The sequence below is a fragment of the Amphiura filiformis genome, chromosome 10 (genome assembly GCF_039555335.1).
Source record: "Amphiura filiformis chromosome 10, Afil_fr2py, whole genome shotgun sequence".
NCBI classification, from domain to species: Eukaryota; Metazoa; Echinodermata; class Ophiuroidea; order Amphilepidida; family Amphiuridae; genus Amphiura; species Amphiura filiformis.
The window spans coordinates 2,109,799-2,136,572 of NC_092637.1; the positions used below are offsets into that span (position 1 = coordinate 2,109,799).

The window sequence follows — 26,774 nt, forward strand, 5'->3', positions numbered from 1 at the left end:
AATCCGTACCCCATATTACAGGTATACGAAAGCAACGTTCACTAATAAATCCCCAGCAGCAGCCTTTCCCCAAACACTATTACTTACAAAATCAATCATACTTTCAATTCTAAACCTTCGCCCTTTTTATTAATTTTGTTTTAATCCTAACCCTCGGTACTCGATTTCCTCTCGATTAGTAGTAGCATTGGTTAAGTAAAAAAAAACCCGGTTTAATTCGATATCAGGTATAAAAGGAAAGAAAGCTTGAGGTTCAGCATCGAGAATAAGGTCCGTAGGCTAGAAACATACACTAAATTACTTGCAGGCTTAGATACACGTAAATTGTTTAGCAGTTGAGTATAGTATTAGGTAGTTCTATTTATTTCGAAAGGTTGAATAACTTATGAAATAATCATGTTTATTCCAGTGTATGTAAAATTGTCATGAATTTGAAAACAAGTCGAGGAAAGATGCAGCTTATGTTGTTTAGGCTCGATACATTTATTATTTTGATGTGTCAAGTTAATGCAAGATTGTGAACTGGTGTTAAGCAAAGCTGGAAGGACTTTTTGGAATTGACATTTAATGCATCTTTCGCGTAATTTAGGATGCGGAATGAGTCAATGGCTGTGATTGCAAATCCACGTGAGTTCGTTAACAGGATTAAAGAAACCCATTTAAAAGAAATGGGAATAAGGAATGAAACGATGTGTTAAGCATAATATATATGCGATACACTTACTGGATATAGACGATACTAAACGATACTGAAATATTTACTGTGCACTTCTCGCAAAATCTCAATAGTTATCAACAACTTTTCATGAAAAAGCTCGAGGCAGCTTATACGTGGCTAACATGAATTCCATTTCAGTAGGAAAGGAAATTCTTTGACGTGGTACGAAAATTAAAGATACTTTAATCAAAGCAAGAAAAAGTAATTGTTGATGAAAGCAGTTTCACTGTGCTTTATTTCCTTCTGACCGTCAAATATAATTTTGAAATAACGGATTCATACTGGTAATGGTAGAAGGAAAATGAGATCATATGAAAACTATTTTGCACCTTCATTCAAGTGAAATGTACACACACGAGGTGGATAAGTTAGAGTTTATATGGGCATCCGATTGCTTCCGTTCATATTTTTAGAACTTTTAGATATAAAGTTTACACCCTCTCTTCTCATATGCCTTGTGTTTGAAAGGTTATAGAAAGAAGATTACTTTTATGGGTTAAATCGTCGCTTACTCAGGCAAAGCGTGACAAAAACATGTTGTAATAATATAAAGAACCAATCTACACGAAACACGTTATTATAATTTCAATGCAAAATGATTTTATTTAAAATGCAAAATGATTTTATTTAAAACTTTCTAGATAGTTGGCATATTTACATTAAATGCATCTTTCGCGTAATTTAGGATGCGGAATGAGTCAAGACTTGCACATTGGACCTCTGTAACGCAAGATTTCGGAAGCACTCATCTCATAAGGAAGATTTTGTTATTGAAGCTACATACTGTGGATCGTTAATTTTATTCTGATATTCATTTATTTATACACTTTCACAATAATGGCGTATTCATATTGATGCATAATATAGCATCAGTTGTGTTCATTACCCCAAATTCATTGAGATGGAATCGCTTTTTAATACAAACTCCCAAAACCCGACACACCTTTCCGATCCCATGGCTCTGATTATTTTCCACAGTCAATACTGTTTTTTCCACTTGCACTAATGTTACGCGTAGCCTACGTACCAAAGCAACCCGTACCCCATATAACAGGTATACCAAAGCAACGTTCACTAATAAATCCCCATCAGCAGCCTTTTCCCAAACACTATTACTTACAAAATCAATCATACTTTCAATTCTAAACCTTCGCCCTTTTTATTAATTTTGTTTTAATCCTAACCCTCGGTACTCGATTTCCTCTCGATTAGTAGTAGCATTGGTTAAGTAAAAAAAACCGGTTTAATTCGATATCAGGTATAAAAGGAAAGAAAGCTTGAGGTTCAGCGTCGAGAATAAGGTCTGTAGGATAGAAACATACACTAAATTACTTGCAGGCTTGGATACACGTAAATTGTTTAGCAGTTGAGTATAGTATTAGGTAGTTCTATTTATTTCGAAAGGTTGAATAACTTATGTAATAATCATGTTTATTCCAGTGTATGTAAAATTATCATGAATTTGAAAACAAGTCGAGGGAAGATGTAGCTTATGTTGTTTAGGCTCGATACATTTATTATTTTGATGTGCCAAGTTAATGCAAGATTGAGAACTGGTGTTAAGGTTATGGAAAGAAGATTGCTTTTATGGGTTAAATCGTCGCTTACTCAGGCAAACCGTAACAAAAACATGTCTAAAATATAAAGAACAAATCTACACGAAATACGTTATTATAATTTCTATGCAAAATGATTCTATTTAAAACTTTCAAAGGTAGTTGAACTGGCAAATTTACATTTATGTATAAACTGTTTGAATTGGGTAGGAGCATGATATAACCAAACAAGGCAGACCATGACTTGCACATGGGACTTCTGAAACGCAAGACTTCGGAGGCACTGATCTCATGAGGTTGATTTTGTTGTTGAAGCTACATGCTATGGATCGTTAATTTTATTATGATATTCCTTTATTTACAGCTTCACCATTGACGTATTCAGATTGATGCATAGTATAGCATCTGTTTTGTTTATTACCCCAAATCCATTGAGATTGAATCCCTTTGCAATACAAACTCCCAAAACCCCGACACACCTCTCTGATCTCATAGCTCTGATTATTTTCCACAGTCAATACTATTTTTTCCACTTGCACTAATTTTACGCGTAGCCTACGTACCAAAGCAACCCGTACCCCATATTACAGGTATACGAAAACAACGTTCACTAATAAATCCCCAGCAGCAGCCTTTCCCCAAACACTATTACTTACAAAATCAATCATACTTTCAATTCTAAACCTTCGCCCTTTTTATTAATTTTGTTATAATCCTAACCCTCGGTACTCGATTTCCTTTCGATTAGTAGCAGCATTGGTTAAGTAAAAAAAACCCGGTTTAATTCGATATCAAGTATAAAAGGAAAGAAAGCTTGAGGTTCAGCATCGAGAATAAGGTCCGTAGGCTAGAAACATACACTAAATTACTTGCAGGCTTAGATACACGTAAATTGTTTAGCAGTTGAGTATAGTATTAGGTAGTTCTATTTATTTCGAAAGGTTGAATAACTTATGAAATAATCATGTTTATTCCAGTGTATGTAAAATTGTCTTGAATTTGAAAACAAGTCTAGGGAAGACATACATTTATCATTTTGATGTGTCAAGTTAATGCAAGATTGAGAACTGGTGTTAAGAAAAGCTGGAAGGACTTTTTAGAATTGACATTTTATGCATCTTTCGCGTAATTTAGGATGCGGAATGAGTCAATGGCTGTGATTGCAAATCCATGTGAGTTTGTTAACAGGATTAAAGAAAGGCGTTTTAAAGAAATGGGAATAAGGAATGAAACGATGTGTTAAGCAAAATATATATGTGCTACACTTACTAGACATAGACGATGCTGAAATATTTACCGCACTGTGCACTCTAAATGAATGGAACTTCTCCATCCGTTGAGTAAAATATCCGCCAAAAGGAATGTTGAAATCTATGAAAAACTGTTGCTTGAGACTTTACTCAAATCTGCGTAGGGGTGAACTCAATGACTATACTTTTTATAGTGTACAGACCTTATTGCAAGTACCACACGTTAGCAAAGGAGAATGACACCACAACTCTAAACATTGACAGGAATAATTCAAAGTAGTCATACGATTACAAAAAAAACCTGCAAAATAATAATAAAGAGTGTTACTATACTGTGTTACTATACTGCGTCTTATGCCTAAAGTTGAGAGTAATGCCAATCGTGTGTGGGCCAACCTAACCCTGCGGGGCTTGTGCATACGCGTAGAAGGGCGATTTTCCTTATTAGATTGACTTGCATTTTATATATTCTACAGAACACAAATTAATGTTCATAATGGCCCCTTGTTAGTATAGCGCTAGTGTTTTAACCATTATTATGCAACATACAGTAAGGTGATGTTTCCTGTCATTTCCTGCCTTGAAAAACGACATCATAGACCAATATCACGAGAAAATATAGGCTAATATAGTTGATCATACACCTTCTTCGGGTTGTTTCTGCACAGCAACTTACATATAGCTATCAAAATTGTGATATTTAATATGTATGATTAGCGTCAAATTCCTTAGGTAATCAAAACTGAAATGTTTGATATTCAAAAATAATTACTATGCATTACGCTTTGCTTGACGTATAACAAGACTCATAACATAGCGTATAGATATAGAATAGCGTGCACGCAGTTGGGCGCAGCACGAACGCTATTTACGCTATGCGTTGCTGGCAGGTGCTTAAGTGAATTAAAGTGAGCGTAAATTGGGATATTATTGACGTGTTCAGTAACAAAAACACGAAGAAGCTTTGCCACTTACGAGGCAAGGAAAGTATAGGAGGGCATACCTGAAAAATCTTAAGCGTGTGTTAAAGTATTTAACGGCTAAAACATGATAAGGATATATTTATTGACAGGGCAGTTGAAAGACGAAAACAAACAATATAACAACAGAAACTACATGTCAGCCCAAATAAAACCGTATTATACTTCTCGGTTATTCTCGTAAGCCTTTGTGTTTGGATCCCCGATGTCGTCACGATGCGAACATCATTACTGCGCATTTCATGGCTTTGAAATGCGCAGTAACGATTTGCACATCGGCGTGACGTCAAATGACGATATCAGGGGACCACACGCAAGGGTGATAAACCTGCATAACAACATGCCCGCACCACGTAAATTGTCTTCAGATATGTATAATGAAACTTGTTGATATGGAAAATGCAACAATACAACTACAAAATTCGCCAACACAACAATATCATAATATATACCACGTTGAGTCCTTCATACAACACAAATCGTACCAAGAGGTGTGATAAATAAGTTTCGATAGAACGAGGTATCTTTTCACACATATAAAAATATGGGATATGTGCTCAAAAAAATTGGGCATATTCCACAATAACAGTTATATATACAAATTATATGAATACATAGGCTACTTCTTGGAAAATGTTGAGAACAATATGTCACAATGACGTTTAGCCTAGTGGATTATTCGCAAAGAAATAAGCTTAACTTTAAAAACATGTCTTCTCAAAATACTGAATAAAAAATACCATATTTTTATTACTACGGCATCTTATGCCCCAATTCGAAGTATTTTCTGTAAATCTATGTTAACTATGTAAATATTTACTGAAATAAGTGCTCCAATAAAATGCTCCTGTAATCATCGCACAGATGTTACTTCCATGCCCCCGTTTAAAGTGTCTGCATGCGTGGTAGGCATAAATTGAATATTGCGAACAACGACGTTTCGTGTACGCATATCGTAGAGTGGAAGAAACATGGAATATGCTGAAGAACATTGGCTGCCCTCTTTTCATCGAGTGTGGTTAAAGGAGCGTAATTAATGTTACAATGTAATACTGCTGGTTTTGTCAGCAAAAAGGCAATAGCAAGCAATTTTGGTAAGTAAAAGAATTTAAGTAAAGCAGTTTGAACACATATATTAAAATTGGGTAGGGAAGTGTACAGATTTTTGGTAAGCCAAGAGAGAGGCAAACACTTTTTTACACTTTGTACGCCTTGGGACAGGGACACATCATCATTGCGCAGCCACTTACATTTGATTTAAAGCGTGCTATATAATTTTAATACTATAGTGGGTTGTCAACATGCATAGTTTGAAGAGGTAAACATTTTTTCACAATCTTAAACATTTAGGATTCTAGAGGCCTGATCACATACGAAAATGTAGAGTCATAATCCAAACGATAACTTGTAAACTTGGACATGTCCTGATGAAGTCCTGATGAAGCCAAAGATACATCTGACGAAAACTCGACCACTAACTCTGCTACCGGCTACACCGGTACTGCGATAACCGACGACGTACTCGAAAAAAATTACTATAATTAATTTCCGTCGAGCAAGCCTATCTACTTCTGTAAACACAAGATCAAGAAATATATATTCCTTGACATGAAAATAAGAAATATCAAAATTTACTAATTACTCATAATTATTCTAATTAATTTAAAAATATTCTTATATTCAATTATTATTTAAAAAAAAATGTGTTGGCAGCTTAATATATCGAAGGCATGCAAACCAGAGTTTGAATCCTAATTACATGAAGCAGCCACAAAGAAAAGAACACTTCTTGTGGTAGTCTATTGCTACCAGTCGTCATTTGATCAGTGGTTTTGATATCAGTGTTCAGGGAGCATCTTGGTATCAACAGAGTGTCAGGTTTACTCTTAAGTATAATATGTTATGACGACATGGTATACCGATAATAAACTGTGGTACATAATCAACACATATATGACGACATGGTTTGCCTCTGTAATAAATTTGAGGGAAAATCAACAAATGTATGATTGTATTGCATTAACACTTAGAAAGCTGACATAGTTATTTGGCAAATTAGAATGGCTTTTAGCCATTTGAAATACTAGTTGATTAAGTGTATTCCTACTATTCTTATAAGTAAATAGGTGATAACAAAGTCACGCCAGAACTCCCCTGAAGATGAAATAACTTGTGTGGGGTTCGTCTCTTTTCAGCACTAAATTATGCAGGTACCCATTTATTCACCTATGTAAAGGGAGATATGGGCGGCTTGTCTGAGTGCATACATTAGAGAATGAATTTGGAGAAAACCTTCTGATAATTACAAACAGCAAGCAGCAAGACCTTCCCTCTAAGCTTTTAATCCGATAAGCTAATTATCTATTTGTTTTCATGAATTGAAAGACATTCTTTGATGTATTACTGAGCTCAATCATCTGAAATTACTGGAGCGTGAGCCACCCAGGCTGGTGGCTCAGCATAGTATTTTATTAACAGAAGGTTTTCTCCAAATTCGTTTCCTAATGAACAAAATCCTAGCACAATTTACGGGGTTGAAACCCGCAACTCTCCGATAAATGAGTCAGAGCCTGTACCAGTAGACCACAGTGCCTTCTTAGATTAGATGTAATTAGCGCAACAGTAAGTGAATGTAAATATATAAAATAATATAACTAATGATAGTAAAATTGTATTTGAAATAGTGAACATTTTGCATTGACATGAAACGAGCTGTTGACGAAATAAATTGTTCTTTTGACTTCAAACAACTTTTAAGTGCCTCCGTCTTGTATATAATATATCATGCAATTGAGATACCTTTCAGGTAATTATATTCTTGTCTGTTTACGTTTGCTCTATAAAAAAAGTTCGTTTGCTGTGGGCGGCCTGAAAACCTAAATACGACATACGGGTTTTTTTCTGTATCTGTATCTATGGTAACACATGCGCCAAATTATTTTATCCAATATGTACAGAATATAGGTCATATGTGAAAGTTTTCTAGATTGATTTTCATTTCATATTTATAATTATATGAATAACAATTTGTTCTCATTGGTGGCTAATTTAGTTTCTGTATTTCTCTAATAAAAAACAAACATGGTACAATTATTGGTCAAAATAAAGCCAAAATGTGCGTGGCCTTTTTAAGAAACAAACTTTTTTTAGCTTAAATGAAAAGCAATAAAGCAGATATTCATATTCAATCCCATTTGATTAAAGTCTTCTACCATTTCACATACCAGCTTTCCTATTGAGACACACGCCTTACCATTTCTGGTAAATTTACATAAGAAAAGAGCCCGGAACATTTTGTTTTGCATTTCCGTAGCTTCCAAAAACTACAACAATAACACCCAATGCGTGATAGATCTACCTTCATTTGACGCCGAACCATTTAGTAAACATCAGAGCAGCATTAATTTTTCTACTCAAATAAACCCGGAGGTATACTTCGTATTAAAGCACCATTGTTTATAATAGAAAATAAAAGGGCTCTGGTATTTATACATGAGTGAATATTTGCCAGTGAATGTGTAGAAGAGTATAAAGAGGACAAATGTTCTATTCAGTTATTAGTAATATATTGTGGGACGCCCGCATGACAAACAATTATTAAGATGAATGCGTTTATATTCTTAAAGGGGCGTTTCGTAACCCACAGCCTCATCCCCCCTTATACCATCAAAAACAAAGGAGTACATACTGTTTGTGTTCATCTTTCTAGACAAAGATATCTTCCCATTTGTATTTTGTGGCTATCTATTGCCAATATACACTGTTGCATTTAATAGAGGCCGTCAGCGTGACGTCATATGCCGCCATCTTGTGGGTACACGCTGCGATGGTCGTTCGATCTCCATGCGTGAACAGCAAAATCACTGTGTCGATGCGTGATAACAGCTGCGTGGCAAGCTGCGCCTTGCGCGTAGTGTCCGACGCATGAACACGCGTATAATTTGTACCCACAAGATGGCGAAAGGCTGACGGCCTCTATGGAGCATTAATGTAGTTATGCGCAACTCGAAATATCCGTTTAAACGCATATTAGAAAGTTCGCAATTTAGTAATAAGCCTTTTCCAGTAATGATGTGCGCATGGGCGTGACGACATCGGGGATCCAAACACAAAGGCTTACGAGAATAACCGAGAAGTAGAATACGGTTTTATTTGGGCTGAAATCTATGCACACTATGGAAGCCGTGACCTTACTCCTCTAAATTTCAAATGAGGGTTACCTGAATGGGTGACTCCGTTTGAAATTTACACTCCCATGTGGTTGATTAGGTCATGTCTTCCATAAAGATATTGATGCTACATTATGGTCGATTCAAATGGTTGACTTAGCTTTGGTTGCGTAATTCATCGAATGTGCTCATTAGCTTACTCAAGAAATTATCAACCCGTTTGTGTGACCTGCTATTCAGATCAGAGAAAGTCTTGTCAACAGTTAACTTTCGCGATGTAGATTTTCTAATCTTGTCTAATTCACATAGCCTGTGCGAGTGGATTGAACAACAACAGCAACAAAATACCAATATTTGTGTGCAAATTGAGGGCGCTATTTACATATATTTTAAATCTAATTTAGCCAAATAATATAGGTTATTCTTAACATTTCATGACATGATAAAAAGTTTTCGTTGCTATCTTTTACTCTTTTTCCAATTGTTTAAAGTCATTATTCCAGTGTCTACCCCTTGTAAAAACACGGTTTAATATAAATAGCGCCATCAGTGTTCACCTTTTCTTTAAAATGACGTTGGGTTACATGCTATCAAACAACTGTGACTAGGATTCACATGAAGGATCGACCGAAACAAGATGAATACTAACGTGCTTTATATAATAATGCTCTTGAACAATTGTTTGTTATATAAATGAGCTAATGCTCCATAGTTTTTACACTGAATTTCGGGCTTGCCCTTTTGTTTCATTTCCCTATTTTATGTGCTCAAGGCCGCTTCGACACAGGAGAATGAACATGAAAAGAGTGTATCACACGGCTACAACGGGCGGACAAAATATCACAGTAGTGTACTCAGGGAAAGCAATGTCCTAGCTTGTATTGAAAATAAGCATCTATTCAACCCGTGTTTAACAATAGAAAAAAGCAACGACACTATTTGAATAATATTATGAAATGTTGGGTTTTCCTTGAAATTGACGTTATATTTAAACAACAAACACATTTGACACAATACAATGATCATAACTGATATCGTAATGGAAATCATTATTTGACTGAAAAAAAAAAATTTACATTAGTGTTACATCATATTTGACTTTATAGTGACTTGCTGTCAACTGTACAAAATATTACCCAGCACACGAAGCGGCATAAAATCACTAAACAAAATATAAAATGATTTTGGCGATACAGTGCTTGTTCATTTTACTTATAGCATGCTATTTGTTTTACTTTTTATTGGTACCCATCAGTTATGGAGTGCTTTCTTCTTGGTACCCATTAATTATGGAGTGCTTTCTTCTTGGTACCCATAAGTTAAGGAGTGCTTTCGTAAAGGTACCCATTAGTTATGGAGTGCTTTCTTCTTAGTACCTATTAGTTAAGGAGTGCTTTTTTTATTGATCTCCAGTAGTTAAGGAGTGCTTTCTTAATAGTACCCGTTAGTTAAGGAGATGACTACCACATCAGAATGCAAGATCGTATTTAGTATAGTTATTGCTACAATACTATAAAATTATTTTCATTTCAAGCGGACGCCGCCATGTATGTCGCAGCGAAGAAGACACGTCAATAAAAATCAAAACTGACGACGGGACCTAATCCTTTTGGTACACCCTGTATTGCGTTCTGGGTCATCAAAAGTGTGCGGAACGATCTGATATATTGCCATGTTACGTGCCTACATTCTAACCTAAGCTTGTTCTACAATGAGCACAATAATCCATCTAATTCGAATATTTACGTACATGTTTTTGCAATGCTGTTCCTAGTCGAACTTCCACACTGCTAATATTTAAGCGTATTTATTCGCGTTAGTATTATTATTTCAGATTGTGAAATATGCTATGACTCCAAGACATTTACCATATGCACACAGAGAAAATATAATATTATATTACGTTTAAATTGACGTTTCGTCATGTGTTTTACACATTATGTCGCAGCGAAGGAACGGTTATCATTAATATCGTTCATTGTGAGTATAAGTCTATATTGTTATCATAGTAAGTGAAGAGTTGGGAAATGAGCTTCCCCAGTCGCCACTGGGATAAACACATCCATATTTTACTAATAGTAGGCATACTCACGAAGTGAATTGGTCAATATTATACAACCAATGTAAGGCAAGATAAAAATCTATATTCTGGTTATCGTCCAGTGGATGTTCATGAATCTATAAAGTAGGAAGGTTTTTTTTTCAATATAAAATTAGCCTTGTTAGTAGTTGTGATTTAGGTGTTTTCCGGCAGTGTTTGAGGACAGAAATGGGGCCTTTTCTTCTGTTTTTCTTTTTTTGAGGGTTAAATCCCCTAGACTCTGAGTGTCCCCACAAAGACTTAGAAATAATCATTAATAAACTTATTTATAAATCAACAACAAATAATCAACAAACTTATTTATATGTATATAAAGTTTTTCGGAACCATTCATTTTTTTTTTAATCTAACAAAAAGTCTCACAAAATGCAAAAAAAGTCTGACAAATCCCAGAATTTAAGGGTGGTCTTAACCCTGGAATTATGGAAACTTTCGGGCTTCATAACTGCTAAATTATTAGTCTAAAGAATATAAAAGTATACATTTTAGACTGGAAATGACTTGCTGAATTCATCTGTGAGGTCAATTTGGGCCAAAATTCTCATTTTGGAGAAAATCCCAAAAACAGGTTTTTGGCCCCAATTTTTCGTGCAACGTAACAAAAAAATTGTTTGACAAAAAAAAATTTTTTATTAATTTTTAAAAACTAAATAAAAATATCTAGGGAGCGTTTTTTTATTTTTTTGAATTTTGACCAACTTTGAGAAATTTGCACCAAAATGGTCAAAAATGCAAAATTTTCAAAAAATCATAAAAAGCCTGATTTTCGCCCAAATTTCAAATATTTTTGGTGAAGTTGGTCAAAATTCAAAAAAAATGAAAAAAAGCTCCCTAGATATTTTTATCTAGTTTTTAAAAATCAATAAAAAAAATTTTTTGGCCAAACAATTTTTTTGTTACGTTGCACGAAAAAATTTGGGCCAAAAAAACCGTTTTTTAGGATTTTCTCCAAAAATGAGCATTTTGGCCCAAATTGGGCCTCACAGATGAATTCATCAAGTCATTTCCATTCTAAAATGTATACTTTTATATTCTTTAGACTAATAATTTAGCAGTTATGAGGCCCGAAAGTTTTCATAATTCCAGGGTTCAGACCAACCTTAAGGAGGGAGGGGACGAGAAACTAAACATTATTTTTTCGACCTAATTAACATTGTATATACCACAATTTCGAGATTTTTCGGCATAAAGAGGAACATGGATGTTTTTTATGGGTTAAAATATTTGAATCAGTAAATGAAGAAAATAGTGCTCATTTCAATTCACCAGACCAGTCATGAATAAATCCCGTCTTCAATTTCAAATACTACATACCTGGCTACTAACTGCTAATATATTTTCTCTGTTATTTTGTAGAATAGTTTATCAACCGGGAAGGGGTTTAAACCAATTACTGTTAACCTAGGGGTAAACCGTCTCTTTTAATATCTAACAGGATTAGGTCAATCTGTCACCAAGACAGAGCCCTAACATGGTAAAGGGATGTATATTATATTTACCTCATTAACATGTTACTTCTTTTTGCCATGGTTGAGTTTAAGCTGTTTAACTTTTCTGCTTGAATCACGTGCGTGGAAAAAATGTTGCAACATACATAGAGATGAAAACAATGTAGCTGTGTGTTGGCAAAAGAAGGTATCTTACTCTTAAGTTACATCTTTTTAAAATATTAGTGTCATTGAAAAAAGTTGACAAAAGCTGTGGCAAAATGAGATAATAATTATGTGGTGTGATCAAGTAAAATCAGTCTGAAGTCGGACATATTAAATTTTTAGTTTCTTTTAGGATTTTGAACAGCATTTGCAAAGCTACATTTTGCAGAAACCCCATCAAAGTTGGACAACCAGTTCCAAATATATGAGCATATAAAGTGTTTCCAAACAATAGGAAGTAAAGAGGAATACTCATTTGTTTGGATTTATCTCAAAATCAATTAAATATAAGAAACATATTGGAACCTTTTGGAATGGGCTTTCGCTTACCATTACTTTACCAATTCTATTTTTAAAGAAGACTCAAATAATTGCGTTTGTGTATTACTTGCTTGAATGTATATGACCCGATTTACAGCGTCTTCCCTTCACTTTCATTCATCAAATGGGGTCGAAGAAATCTCAAATTTTGCTCATTACCCGTATTTCCCTGTGATGTCAAAATTACTGCAGCAATCTAACTAAAAATTTGGAATCAGATTGTTTTCATGTTAGATCTCAATGAAAGATAGAAAACACAATATGAAAATATCGGACAACCCACCTTTAATATGGTGATATTTCTGTCTTTAACAGACGTTTTATTAATATAATTGAAAGTATGTAAGAAGTATATATCATACCCAGACATATTATGTGAAGTGATCAAGCAAAATCAGTAGGAAGTCGGAAATATTGATTTTGAGATATAGCCAAACAAAGAAAATATTTCCTGTTGTTTCCTATTGTTTTGGAAACTCTTTAACTGCTCATATCCTTTGAACTGGTTGTCCAATTCCATTGGGGTTTACTGCAAAATACAGCTTTGCAAATGCTAGTTACAAAGCAATAAGAAATTAAAAATTGAATATGACCGACTACAGACTAATTTTTCTTGATCACACCACTATTATGTTGTAGAGGGTATCAACCTCCCTTATCTAGTCTTCTGTTTAAGGTCATTCTATCCTTATCATTGAAGAGAGATACACACCAAAAAAAGAAACTCCTCACTAGTTTGAGTGATCATACCTCAGAGCACAATGCGATTGATATGACCATGTAGATAATTTTGTATGATACTGCGCTTGTGTAAAAAAACGGAAGAATCGATGCTATTTGAAAAGTTGCAGTGTAATTTATTCTGTAAAAGGATACGCTCTAATAATGCTTTATAAATTGAAAGGGAATTTAAACTGAAAATTGGGAAGATATCTAAAAGCTCTATTTTGATTGGTTATTCAGATGATTATATCATGTAATATACCAATTAGGGGTTTTGCAAGAAAGACAGAAGTGTCTATGGGGGTCAATTTTGTCAGTTCATGCTGACGGGACTCACATTTAGGTAAGTGAAATGGTTTTGAATTAGCAACAGTTCAAGTCGACCTTATTCCTATATGTTTTACACCATTTTTGATATCAATAATTCTCCACACACGCACTGCTTGAAACCAAGTGGATCGAGTGAGCCTATATTTATTGGTCGAGCTATGATATTTAAAATATTGGACGAGACTTAGTCAAGTCCAATATTTTAAAACGTGCAGCGAGACCAATATGTATTGGGCGTAAAGCATCCAATTTTATCGTTATTCTGTTTTGGTTCCAATATCACCGATTCACCAATACATAATAATGTTGTAACAACTCTAACAAGTGAGGACTTTCTTTTATTGAGGTATTAACGCTAGTTCTAGAGCGGAGAAGGGGGTAAGAGACCTGTACCAGACAACGCCGTGGGTAAAGCTTTTTCCCTTTATATAATTCAACTATCTCCCTTTACCTGCACGGCGTTTATGTGTCAAGTATAATATAGGAATAGATTTATTGGATATAAAGACCTGAGCGCAAGAAGACCGTAAGTACACTTGGTCCCTCAAATGTATACACTAAACTTGCGCATACTTTCGTATAGTTTGGTAATGTTTTATACATGTTCAGGGGCCAAAACAAATCTTTCACAACCTTTCATGATGTTTTCACCCTGGAACATGTATTAAGCATTATAAAACCCTAAGAAACTATACGTAACTTTAGTGTATACATGTTAAGGGGCCAAGTGGATTTATGGTCTTCTTGCGCTCAGGTCTTCATATGGTATATTGGCGAGTCTGTAAATCTCTTTAAGTAATGTACATTGACGTATTTACTCTACATATGGCTCCGATCGTGAAATTAAGATTTTATCTATTCCATAGTAAATATCTTTACCTAAACATTTAGCCTGAGTAAATATATACAATGGCCACTGTGATTGTTTTAATATTTTAAACAACTCGTTTGGAGTGATAAAATGTAGCATTTAGATGTTGACTATAATATCAGTGAAATATTTACTTTCACAAAATATATTATGTTTACTCTATTAGCCTGATTTTCACTCCGAAAATAGTTCCGATGACGTCATTACTTCTTAAAATAATTAATGTATTTTTCACTATTTACATTCAGAGAAAATACATAGTGATTTTTTTGCAAATATTGTAGCTATGTGCTACGTATTATGAACGTGTAAAAGTGCCTCTTAGAATTGACACCTCTAGAATGTCGACTATCCATATAAGAGGAATATCACCGCCGCTTTTAGACAGTTTTCCAAAAAAGTTGTGTTCTTTTTAATTCTTTGAAATATTTCTTTTACACTTTTAAATTTACAGAATATACAGGGGGCATTTATGAAAATATTGATTAGGCCCAATTAATCAATATTTTCAAAACGGCACTCTATTATAAATTTTATTACCCCCACGACCCATTATTCAAAATCTCGCACTGTGATTTGTTAAAACACGTGTCGTGAAAGACCAGGGCAACGAACTTTATGTTCTTCTTGCATCACAGCGCACAGCAAAGCACGATGCAGTATATTAGCGTCGTTACGCATACGCAAAGCATTACGCTTGGTTACGCGTTCTGCAATACTCGCTATCACTTACGCTTTGGCTACGCGTAGGCGCTCCACCTTGAGGTAAACAACTTGAAATATTTGGGCAAAAAATTTGATATTTTCTCTTTAAATCGCACTATTGTGTGGTAATAGATTACCTCGGCAGTTAACATAATAATAGGTTCGGCTGCGTCTCACCCATTATTTACGTTTTTACTGCCTCGGACACATTATTAGCGTGTAAAGGATAATGCATTACCCTTTATTTCTTAAATATTACCTTTACTATGTTTAAAAAAACATCTTAGTGGATTGTTAACGTTTGTAACATTGTAGATCCCAAGCTGTAAACAGGAACATCGTATTTAGAATTCCTAGAAATGTACAATTCACTGTGTACACTGACCCATGTAGCCATTTTGTATGTATTATGTATGTGTAAAAAGTACCTCTTTAAATGCATGAAATAAAAGGTGTGCAAGTGTCCAATTGACACGGTTGAGAAGTAACACGACCCTAATTAAATTCAATTGACATTGAGGCACTTTGATGGACTTTGAAAAAAAAAGAGTGTTAAGAAAAACGCAATAGAAGTATAGTTGTAAGCATAGGTGAATTTTGTGTGAAAAAAACACAATTATAACGTGTTGCTAGTGATAACAGCTGAATTTGTTTTAACATTTTTTGTACATTTTTATTGTCATATTAACAACAAAAATGGTAACTCATTACTGGCAGGGGCGTAGCCAGCTTTTTTTGGTCGGGGGGGGGGGCAAAATAAAAATTTTGGGGCACAGACGAAAAAAAATACAGTTGCATCATACAATACATAGAGACAAAAGGCTTTATTGGGATGATGTGCATATTTTTGGTATTTTACACTATTTTTGGCCATTATCAGGATATAACGGGCTTTATTTTTACAATGTGCGCGCAAACATTTTGTATTTTCGGGCTGAATTTTGGTAGAAAAGGGCTCCTTGCCCTTTTCTTTTCCTTTGCCCTCCTGATTTTCTCTTTTATTTTTTTGTTAGAGGGCACTTTTTCTTTCATTTTTGGTCGGGGGGTCACTCTGCCCCCTGGCCCCTATTTTTCCTTTTTTCTCAAAAATTATAGCGCATTGGTGACAAGTAAGATATGTAATTTATAGGGGCAAGGACTACAACTACTGCACTGAAAATTCAGCAACTCAAGGCAAGTAGTTATTGATTTATTGATCAAATATTGGGTTTCCCTCATTTTTACTGTAACTCCAGAACTGTTGTCTGTGTTGAAATAAAATTTCCAGTGCAGTAGTTGTAGTCCTTGCCCTATAATATACATATCTTACTTGTCACCAATGCGCTATAATTTTGAGAAAAAGACAAAAATAGGCACAAAATTGGGCAGGGGTGTAGTACCCCCTTAACAACTTGTTTTCTAGCATTTTCTCTTTTGATGTGCTAAACCTTTCATTCTCATCATCCACACATGCGTTTCAATTTAACAATTGAACAACCCACGCATTGTACGGGCACTTCTGATAGTCGGCAGAAGCTCATCGCGGCCTGCAAGCTTGACCACGCTTTGTATTTTGACAGCGTGCATTGTTTTGAATTTCATCTTTTGAAATATGCACCAAATTTCATATACTGGTATCAATCTTTGTCAATTTAGAGTGTATGGTATCAAATTTGGTATCAAATTGGAGCTATCAGAATCTTGCATACAACCGTATTAATCAAATTGTGATAGCAAGATCAGGTTTTGTTGTTGGACGGGCTACATAAGTGCGTACTTTCTTTTATGTGTTGTTACTGCAGTATAGAGCGGCGGAGGGGCAAATTTTTCCCTGTACCCCTCAGGTCGCTACACCACATTGTTGTTAATGTGTGTGATATAATTAGTCAATAATAAAAACACCTAACAGATAATATCCTGTATTTGCTATTTAAACGATTCTTTTATCACCAATACCATCAGCGCGCATTCAGTAATTGTATCTCACCATCACAATTTACTTCAGCATCTACCTTCGTTTTTCCATTCTATTTGTTAGAGTATCAATTTTCGTCTTAAATATACCATTGGGACTTTCATGTCTAAAGCTGGCTATCTACGTATCAGTCGCCTTGGGGAAGGAAATTCTCTGTGCTATATATATACGTTATTATACCTAATTAAAGCTTTCCCTTTTAGATGCAACATGTTAGGAATAACACGGAAAGGATTATATATATTTCTCCCATGAATATTTTATAAATTACTTAAACTTTGCTACAGATTTACCTTTACCTTAATTTAAAATAATAGTGCTCAGATTTCAAAGGGATTTCAAATGTCAAATGCTATGAAAACAATACACACTGGTGATTGCAGAACTTAGTCCATTAATGGTTAATAATTCCGTAATAATTTTGTTCCGTAGTATATTATAATTATGAAGATATAAGCAAGAGTACTTTAATTTATCCCAAACAACAAGTAGATTACTCTGTAAAGTAATATGAATCGGGCTAATCCGATCATTATCTGTATAGATTATCATAAACAGAAATAATAATTAGAAGAACATTAAGTGGTCAGAATTTTGCATAAAATCACTTGAAATATAATATTTGTAATACTAATTTTGGTACTATGTAGATTACAAACTGCATTGTACTCCTTAATATTGATCGTATAGAAAGAAATAAGTTAGGCTGCCCGTCTAACTTAAGGAAACTAACAATTGCATTTGTAATTTCCATAGCCCTTACAGTTCGTGAGTTAAGGTTATATCAAAATGAAAATTGTGGATGTTTTTTCCCTCCCTAGAAAAATCATGCTCATTGGTAGAATTGTATCAATATTCAAGTGCAAACACTTCTAGGTCATGCTCCCCCTGCGATCTGCCTCAAATTATATAATACCCGCACCAAGCCATGTTTATGTGCTTAACTTAAACAATAAAAACAACATTAACCAAGATAAAAAAAATGTAACATTTTAGAATGGCATATTAAAGTGACTCCATTTTGTCTTTCAAAGATTGCACGAGTAGTCAATCATTGACACACGTATGGCGGCAGCAACGTATTGCAATTTAAACAATTTTCAATCACAATCTTTTCGATGTTTAGATTGAAATCGTTATAGTATTAGTTGTCAGTCTTGTCTTTCAGTAGGAGCACAAATTGGTTGGAATTCACTCATCTATCAGGGAGAAGTTGCATTACCCCAATATGCTTGTACACTCAATAAAGGACCTCTGAATGTATGGGGTACAAACACACATACCCCACAACTCTAGGTCAACTGATTGTTGAATGGAGATTATTGAACTAAGCCACTGGGTATGAGGTCATTATGGCTTATGGAAGTTGTACTTTTGACATATTTGATCTGAAAAGAAACAAGATATGTGTGCATTAGGCTTAATGATGACCGTGTTACATACTATGGATCAGTTATGACATGAGTTGAATATCCGAATACATGTACAATGTTGTACAATGTAAAATATGCGATGCTTTATACATTCCAGGTGTAAAATATGCGATGCTTTTTAGATGACACTATCTGCTCCATGGGATAAGGAGGCATTTTTGAAAATTGAGTTAACTATTACTATCACCTTATACTGTACAAACATTAGGCTATCATATACTTGAGTTGTGGTGTTACATGGGCTTTCTGCAAGTGTACAACATAGAAAGAGAGCTAAACCATCCGAAATGACATAATGGAGAGCAAACTGAATTAACCTGTCCATATTGTCAGGAGGTAGAAACACAAAGTTTGCAAAGATTTATGGTAGGCCGACGTGAAAGGCGACGTCTCTCAATATATCGTCCTAATAACGTTGGTTTCTAACAAAGGCATGCATGGTGTAACGCACTTGGCATCAGAGCGAGTGAGATGGCGTACTCTTCTTACGACCAAACCGTCACACGGCTCCAAGTATATAGTCAGACCATCCTTGTGCTCATTGTATCGAAAGTCTTTGACCCTAGTAACACCTTACCCGGGTATTCCGTTCAACTCCGAGGGTAAGGAGCTTGTTGGTGCTCGCCCAGGAAATATTGTCATCTACTTTATAAGATAATTTAATATAATGGCCATGAAACTTTTTATGTACTTGTATGTTATAATAGTTGTTTTCTGTCATTTTCCCTGTTAAATACTGCAAAAATCAGAAGTTTTTTTGGTTTTGGATGAAATCAAAGCTTGGCGATTTTTGACAATCTGGGGATGTTTGCATTTCTAGGGTATCAGTGAAAAGAGGATCTACGACACCTATATCCATTGATGAATAGACAACTGAAGGTTTATAACGAAAATCCAGAGTGGGTTGCAACTCCCATACTAATAGAAGAGGCTTAATCAATGATGGTTATTGTGTCTTCTGGAATACAACTTCTTTTATTAACTATTCTGTCGTGAATATAGAAGCCTCCGAGAGGATTATATTTCTAAACACGGGATTCTTTACACTATATTTGGTATGTTTTACTCTACCTATTGACTGCTTGCCCACGATAGGCCTTCCGCGTCGTCTCAGCCAATGTAGTGTTTCCTGTCATAGGATGTTTATGTGCTACGATAATACAAGATAGGATAAATCGAAACAAGCAACAAAGAAATATACCTCATATCATAAGACTGAACACTAAAGCACAATATAGACCAGTTATCTATTCAGTATTGCAGACGGTTGTTATGCGACATGTATTGTTTAGTATGAGACGTGTGTAACATGATATGTACGTGAAGGTTACAGACTGTTAAGTTGGTTTTCAAGCTTAGGGAGGCGACAATTTAGGTGCATTGATAAAAGTGGGAGTTAACGCTCTTAGTGATGAGTGTTGTTATTGGTATGTGAGCTGAAATATAAATCGAAGTAAAGTTTAGATAAAACTTAGAACTGACGATTTGGGTGCGGCAACAAGGATTTTCTAGCCTGCGCATTGTACAGAAAAATATAGCGCCGCGACAATGCAGGCAACTTGGGGAAGAAGATAATTGAATAGAAGTAGTGCTTTGAATACAGACAATATAGAAGCTGAATCAAATGAGTTTGTAACTATAAGTTTTGATGTTCGGTGAATTAGTATATAAATTGTGGGATAGGCTTTTCTGTAGACAAGGGGCAGTCTTCAGTGAACGGCTTTTTTCAAAGCCATCAGTAGGAAAGGGGCGGCCTACATGTCTCATTCTTAGGTACTTTGTCCTGAAGAAGTCAGAGCTACTCCTGAGTCAAAGAAACTTGACAGCTCTAAACTTGTCCGACGGCGAACCCGCTAAAAACCCACTAATTGTAATTAATATATAGTTTTATGATAGTACAAAATTAACTTTCAAATTAGGTGGGTCCTAATATAAAGTGTCCCAAAACAATGTACGTTTTCAGGTTAGATGCATTAACTTGATGACTATTTCTTTACACTAGAATTTAAATTACAAACATCTTTCATGTTCTTATAATTATCCAAGAAAAATATCTTGTTAAAGTTCGCTGTGAAAATCTCTACGAAGGTGCCATCAAACACGTAAAACAAAGTCAACATTGTATATTGGTACAATTTTCGAGTGCTTCCTATAAAAAGATAAACTGTGTACTTTGAGATCTTCATCTCAGGCATTTCATATCATATTGGATAAATAAACATTTGGTGGACACAATCAATGAATTGTGGATATTGAAATTGTATTAGATATAACAAGTATTGACTTATTTTAAAACGGAATAGAAGAAGTTCAAAATTTGTAACAACGTACGACCTGTCCATTGAAATGATTTAATGTCATATTTAGATCATAGTTTGTTGCTAGTTTTTGAATAATATTCATCAAATCCATTTCGTTCTTGTGACCGCAAACATCGGGTTGAAAGTTTATTAGCGCAGATTATCAGTTGAAACACACACTTTTTGGATACAATATAACGCATGTAAACGTTGGTCAAATCATGCTTGTAAGCTTTAAAACTTTTGGTCAAAATGCTTAAATTTGTAGGTTAAAATTGTAATAAATAATTGTATGGTGCACCTGGTAATCTGCGTAAGTTAAAGTTTCAATACAACTGAGAGTATCGTGACCCATCGGTTAAGGTCTTTGACCGCTCTCTCCCCACTGTGCTTAAATTGTAAGACAGATTCAGTATATCGACTGCTCAGTGACAGAAGTGGGTAAGTGCAATTGCTGTCTTGTGTAGCTGCCATGTTTAGATGAAAATAATATATTGTTTGTAAATTTTTAAATGTTCATAGGGCAGCTATTGCATGTACACACTTCTGGCACTAAGCAGTCGATATGACAAAGATTTTACAGCCAGTTCCGATCAGGGAATCACCCAGTGAAATTATGCTGCATGACATTGATGAGGCGTCCATTTTCCTTTGGAATACCTCGTCAAGAGCATGTGATATTCCATTTGAAATCCACACTTTCTTGTGGAAGATTTAGCTAAAGTCTTCCACAAAGGGAATATGGGTTTAAAATAGAATAGACAATTGGGTAAGTTCCATTTGAAATACTCACTCCCACAAGGTAAAGCTATGAGTATGGGTAGCTTTTTAAATTAAACATTTTAAATATAATTAACTATTCACATGTAGTTAAGCAAATATCTTTGGACACTAACTTGATTGGTAGTTCAGAAGATCGTCGTCTACCGCATGTCCACTCTTTGTTTTTGCGTGGTGTTTTTCGGGCAAGTTGAAAGCTGCAGATTAAATCAGGTTACTTACGATGGGTTTGTGTGGATTTGAATGTGAATTGCTTTTTAGATGCAAATACTTCAAATGAAATCAACAATTCCTCCTGCGATATATTTACTTCTTACATTTCACATTTCGAAAAGAAAACACAATTTTGTGTGGTACGTTATAAAATAACACTATTACGGTACTCGTTATGTCTCCATAAAACCGTGGAGCCTGATATGGTCATACAATATTCATCTTAAATGCAAGTCAAAGATACACTAGATTGCCTGCGGCCATGCTCTAATGGATAGAAAATTTATTTCGTCCTCGTGCAGAATCGTGTGGTAATTCTAATTTGTTTTTATTCTAAGTTAAAAACCGATTTACATTGTCCTAGTTGCGTAAGTATGTGGTTATATATTCAATCTGTTTTTGCCATATTCTGATTCAAAAACTAAATTAAACTAAAGACTACACAAAAAGTAACGCAGCTGTTATAAATACACCTATAGCTTCAGAACTAGTAATTGTTTTCACAATATTTCAACACAAAGAGAATGATGATCTATCTACGCGCATTTTGATACCCCATTTATCGAATTTTTTTCAATATTAACAACACAGCAGTGTTTTGAAAGAGAAATACCCAAATTCAAATGTTGCAGCTATCTGTATTGATTTGACGTCAGCGCGAAGATAATGACGGGTTTTACGCAGTGCCAAAATGCTTGTGTAATAACCATTAATCGCTCTAAACTGCAACTTTTAAATTTGGGTATTTTTCTTTAAAAGCACTACTATGTTGTTAATATTGAACGACATTTGACAAATAGGGTATCAAAATACGCGTTAATAACTCATCCTTCCTCTATGTTGAAATATTGTTGAAATATTTATTAGTTCTGAAGCTATAGGCGTATTTATAACAGCCGTGTTACTTTTTGTGCAGACTTTATATATCTTGTATGCAGTAAGATGAGGTAACATTATAATAATTCATTTTGCCTATATAGTCTGATTCTGAAAGAGATTTTATTGCTCTGCTTATAAATGGTACTGATTTCACTAACAGAATATATCAAAAGTGTATGATATAAAATAATTCTCTACTTAAATGGTGTATGGTTTCTTTGTGCTACATTAACAGTTCTGTTCATATCATCTACTTTCCAAACCTCCATTTTCAGGAGTAGGGAACAGGGCATGTTTAATAAAGATGATATAATTGACATTGAGAGATGATAAATTAAACAAAAGAAGTCCATTGACCTTTGTGATCCTTCACAAATTAGACCAAATAAAAAACATGTTTAGTGTCCGGCCTTCTTTTTAAAAGTAAAAAAGCATGTTTAGTCTCAGGCCTTTTTATTAAAGTAAGGAGGGTGTCCTTTTTTTTACAATGCAACATTGTCCATTATAGCTCATTATATTGTTATCAAGGGTAAGGTTTGGAGGCTCTAGTGAAATTCATTTTATTTGATTGTTCTTAACAGAGAACCTGCTTTATCAGACAGAAGAAATATTCTGTCAAACTGTTTACTTCTGAAGCATTATGTAGTAAACAAGTTACACCTGAAAGAGAACAAGAGGGAGGGGGAGAGGGAGAAATTTTAGAATCCTTTAACACAAACTATAACACCAATACATCTTAATACAGACTTGCATTTGATGTTTGACGTTGAAATCTACACTGCGTTGCTGTGATCGCCGCCTGCACTACATTAAGTCTGCTCATCTTGATATCATTACAGATGATAGCACAGAGCATGACACCTGGAATATCACATGGCGCGTTCTAAATCCAGATTGGTTCAGAATAAAATCGATGTTCATCATCCATCCACTCGTCTTAATAAAAAAGCACAGCATACATTATGAGCGCTAACACGAATATTTAAGTCCAATGGTTGTATGCTTGATGCATATTCTGAAATGTACGCTTTACGCAGTGGATCTGAGTACTAGGTGTGAATTGTTCCAGATTAAACCGAGTTCAAAATCGCACAAAGTAACCACGGCATATCAATAATGTTTATATCGCTTCGTTGGTCAGATTTTATACATCATCAAGATTTGCTATTAAGGCTAGTTGGGCTAGGTAATAGGCGGCTAGGAGAAGATCACTTACACGATAAGATGAATCGTATTATAAGCCTATCATTCATCTGGTAAATGTGACGTTAGACAGCGTGATTGTTACAGCATGATTGGAAATAAGTGCTCTGTGAGAGAAAAAAAAGCTATCCAATTGAGGTGGACTAAATCGTTCTTTTCATAACACGGACCATTTGTGACGTGTCATGTCAAAAGGAGACACTTTTGGGCAGGTTATCAATTTTGAGGTTTTTACATAGCTTAAATATAGAGATATTTTGCTCCACAATGCCGTTTTCCCCAATGAAATCGGACATTCCTAAGCGAAGATATTGCGTTCGTAAGTTGTGGTATTTTAAAATTGGAAATTGAGATATCGGCCTTTAAAAATACTATTGACAATGTTGAGAGTAGGATTTACCTTGAAAAATGTCTCAAAAAATACAAGATGTCAGTTATATTCCGGTCTGAAACTATCAGACAATATTTTTAACATTAATAACATCACAAATTCGCAACAAACCCAAATTGTGAAAAAATCACCCCGGACAGATTTTCGGCTATTTCTCCATTTATGATCCTGCCCAAAAGTGTCTCCTTTTGACATGACACGTCACATTTTTTCCTTTACTTGTATTAAAAGTTGTACAAAAATAAATGTACAGGGTGTAACAATCAAATTTATACAATTGCGTTTTGACTTCTCAGGAAAAACCTAAAAGAGTAATGGCACAAAAGTTATATACAATAGAATTAGTTATATCTTGGCTAAAAGAAGTCGTTTAGTTCCTTTCTTTACCAGCTTGGGTTCAAAATCTGTGCCCGATTAACTAAATCATCCAGAAAACGTGTTGGGCCACTTTTGCTATGTTTGCGCATATCAAATTGCACCGCGTAAATATGCCTATCGTGCGTTAACCATCAAGAACTGATACAAAAGAATCATAAGTGGTTCTTCTTCTTATAATTAATATGAACGAAGTATAAAAGAAGTCATGATATTTCTTTCAAATTATCTTATAAATAACGCAATTTCTCATATCCCTGAGATATCATTATTGGTAAAACTAAGAACAGTTTTTGCATCTATAAATACAAAACAAACGGTAATAAAAGAAGTTTTGAAATTAAGTTCAGCTGGGCTTCTAGCTGTTCTTGGGCGACCACTATTGCTAGCATTTCTGTTGGTACTCTTACTAAATTCTACATACGTCTCATAGTTATACGTAATTGTATGCCTTGATGGAAGATGTGAGTTTGGAAAATGAGCTACAAACAATCTAACAGTTTCTGCTTGACTCCATGTGCTAGAGTATGTGACAACTATAAAAATACGCTCTTCCAGCGTGAATTGGGGTTGAAGCTGTGGAGCTGTAGTCATGCTTCCTAGTAAATGAGGTTGTTATGTTAGTGCTTAGTTGTGAATTTCACAAACTCAGGAGATACTGTATTATGTAATAAGTTCTACCACTTCGAATACCCCATTGTTTAAAACTACCTACAACTTTTGTCACACACAGACAAAAGTAGCCCAATCGGTTTTAAGACTAGGTTACATAATAAGCCATATCTTCACTTGTATACCATCAATTTTATTGGAACAAAACTTATCTGGTGGCTGAAGAAATTATCTTCATAGACATGTAAATATCAAACCAAAAATCTACTATATTTAATCTTTTAGCAAGTAACATTTTTTTAATGAAATATTATTTAGAATATACGAGTGTGTCAATATTTTGGAAACTGGCTCAGTTTTTTTTTAATTGCGAAGTACTTTTAAGTCTTTTTTGTGTTGCTCTAAATTGCTCACATTTTCGTGCTCTTTTCAGTTTTTATTATGTTATGGTAAAATACTCACCTACAAGATATTCCGATTATATATTATATAATAAATTAGGATTAAAAATATTTAACTATGAATTACAGAAACCTAAAAATTACAGTCTTAATGTTTGAAATCATGCGATGTTTTCCCACAAACATTTTTTTGTTGGTTCAGGAAATTTCACTTCGACGGGTAGGCTATATTCTGTTAGCTTAATTACTAGGCCCCTACTAATAGAAGAAGTTTACTGTTTTGTGATTGAATTTTGGCGTTATATCTGTTATATGTGTGTTTCTATAACTGCAAAGAACAGGTCGATACGCCGAAAATCCGATTTCACATATGCGACGCGATCAAACAAAATCAGTCGGAACTCGGCAATAATAAATTTTCAATTTCCAATAGGATAGTAAAAAGCATTTATAAAGCTGGATTTTACAGAAAAAAACCCCATTGAAATTGGACAACCAGTTCCAAAGATATGAGCCATAAAAGATTTTCTAAAACAAGAGGAAACAAAAGGAAAATTTCCCTTTGTTTGGCTATATCTCAAAATCAATATTTCCGAGTTCCGACTGATTTGGCCTGTTCGCATCACATATAGCTACACGCGAGCCTGTCTGAGCCTTTATTTTGTTGCCCTAAATAATGCTCTTATATTATTGATACAGGATACCTATATTAATTTTGATAGTCATAATAGGTGTCAAAATAAATTGATTAATAAATCAAAGAAGTATGATAACAATACAGCTTTTTGTCAAAAGTGATATAGAGTATATAAACGTGATAATATATTACCATGATTACGTTGTGAGGATAATTAATG

General features: G+C 34.6%; 1 protein-coding gene across 17 annotated transcripts in view; it reads left to right on the forward strand.

The window, feature by feature from the left end:
- Positions 1 to 26,774, forward strand: part of LOC140162407 (uncharacterized) — a 334,104-nt gene that overhangs the window by 28,016 nt on the left and 279,314 nt on the right. The window lies entirely within an intron of this gene.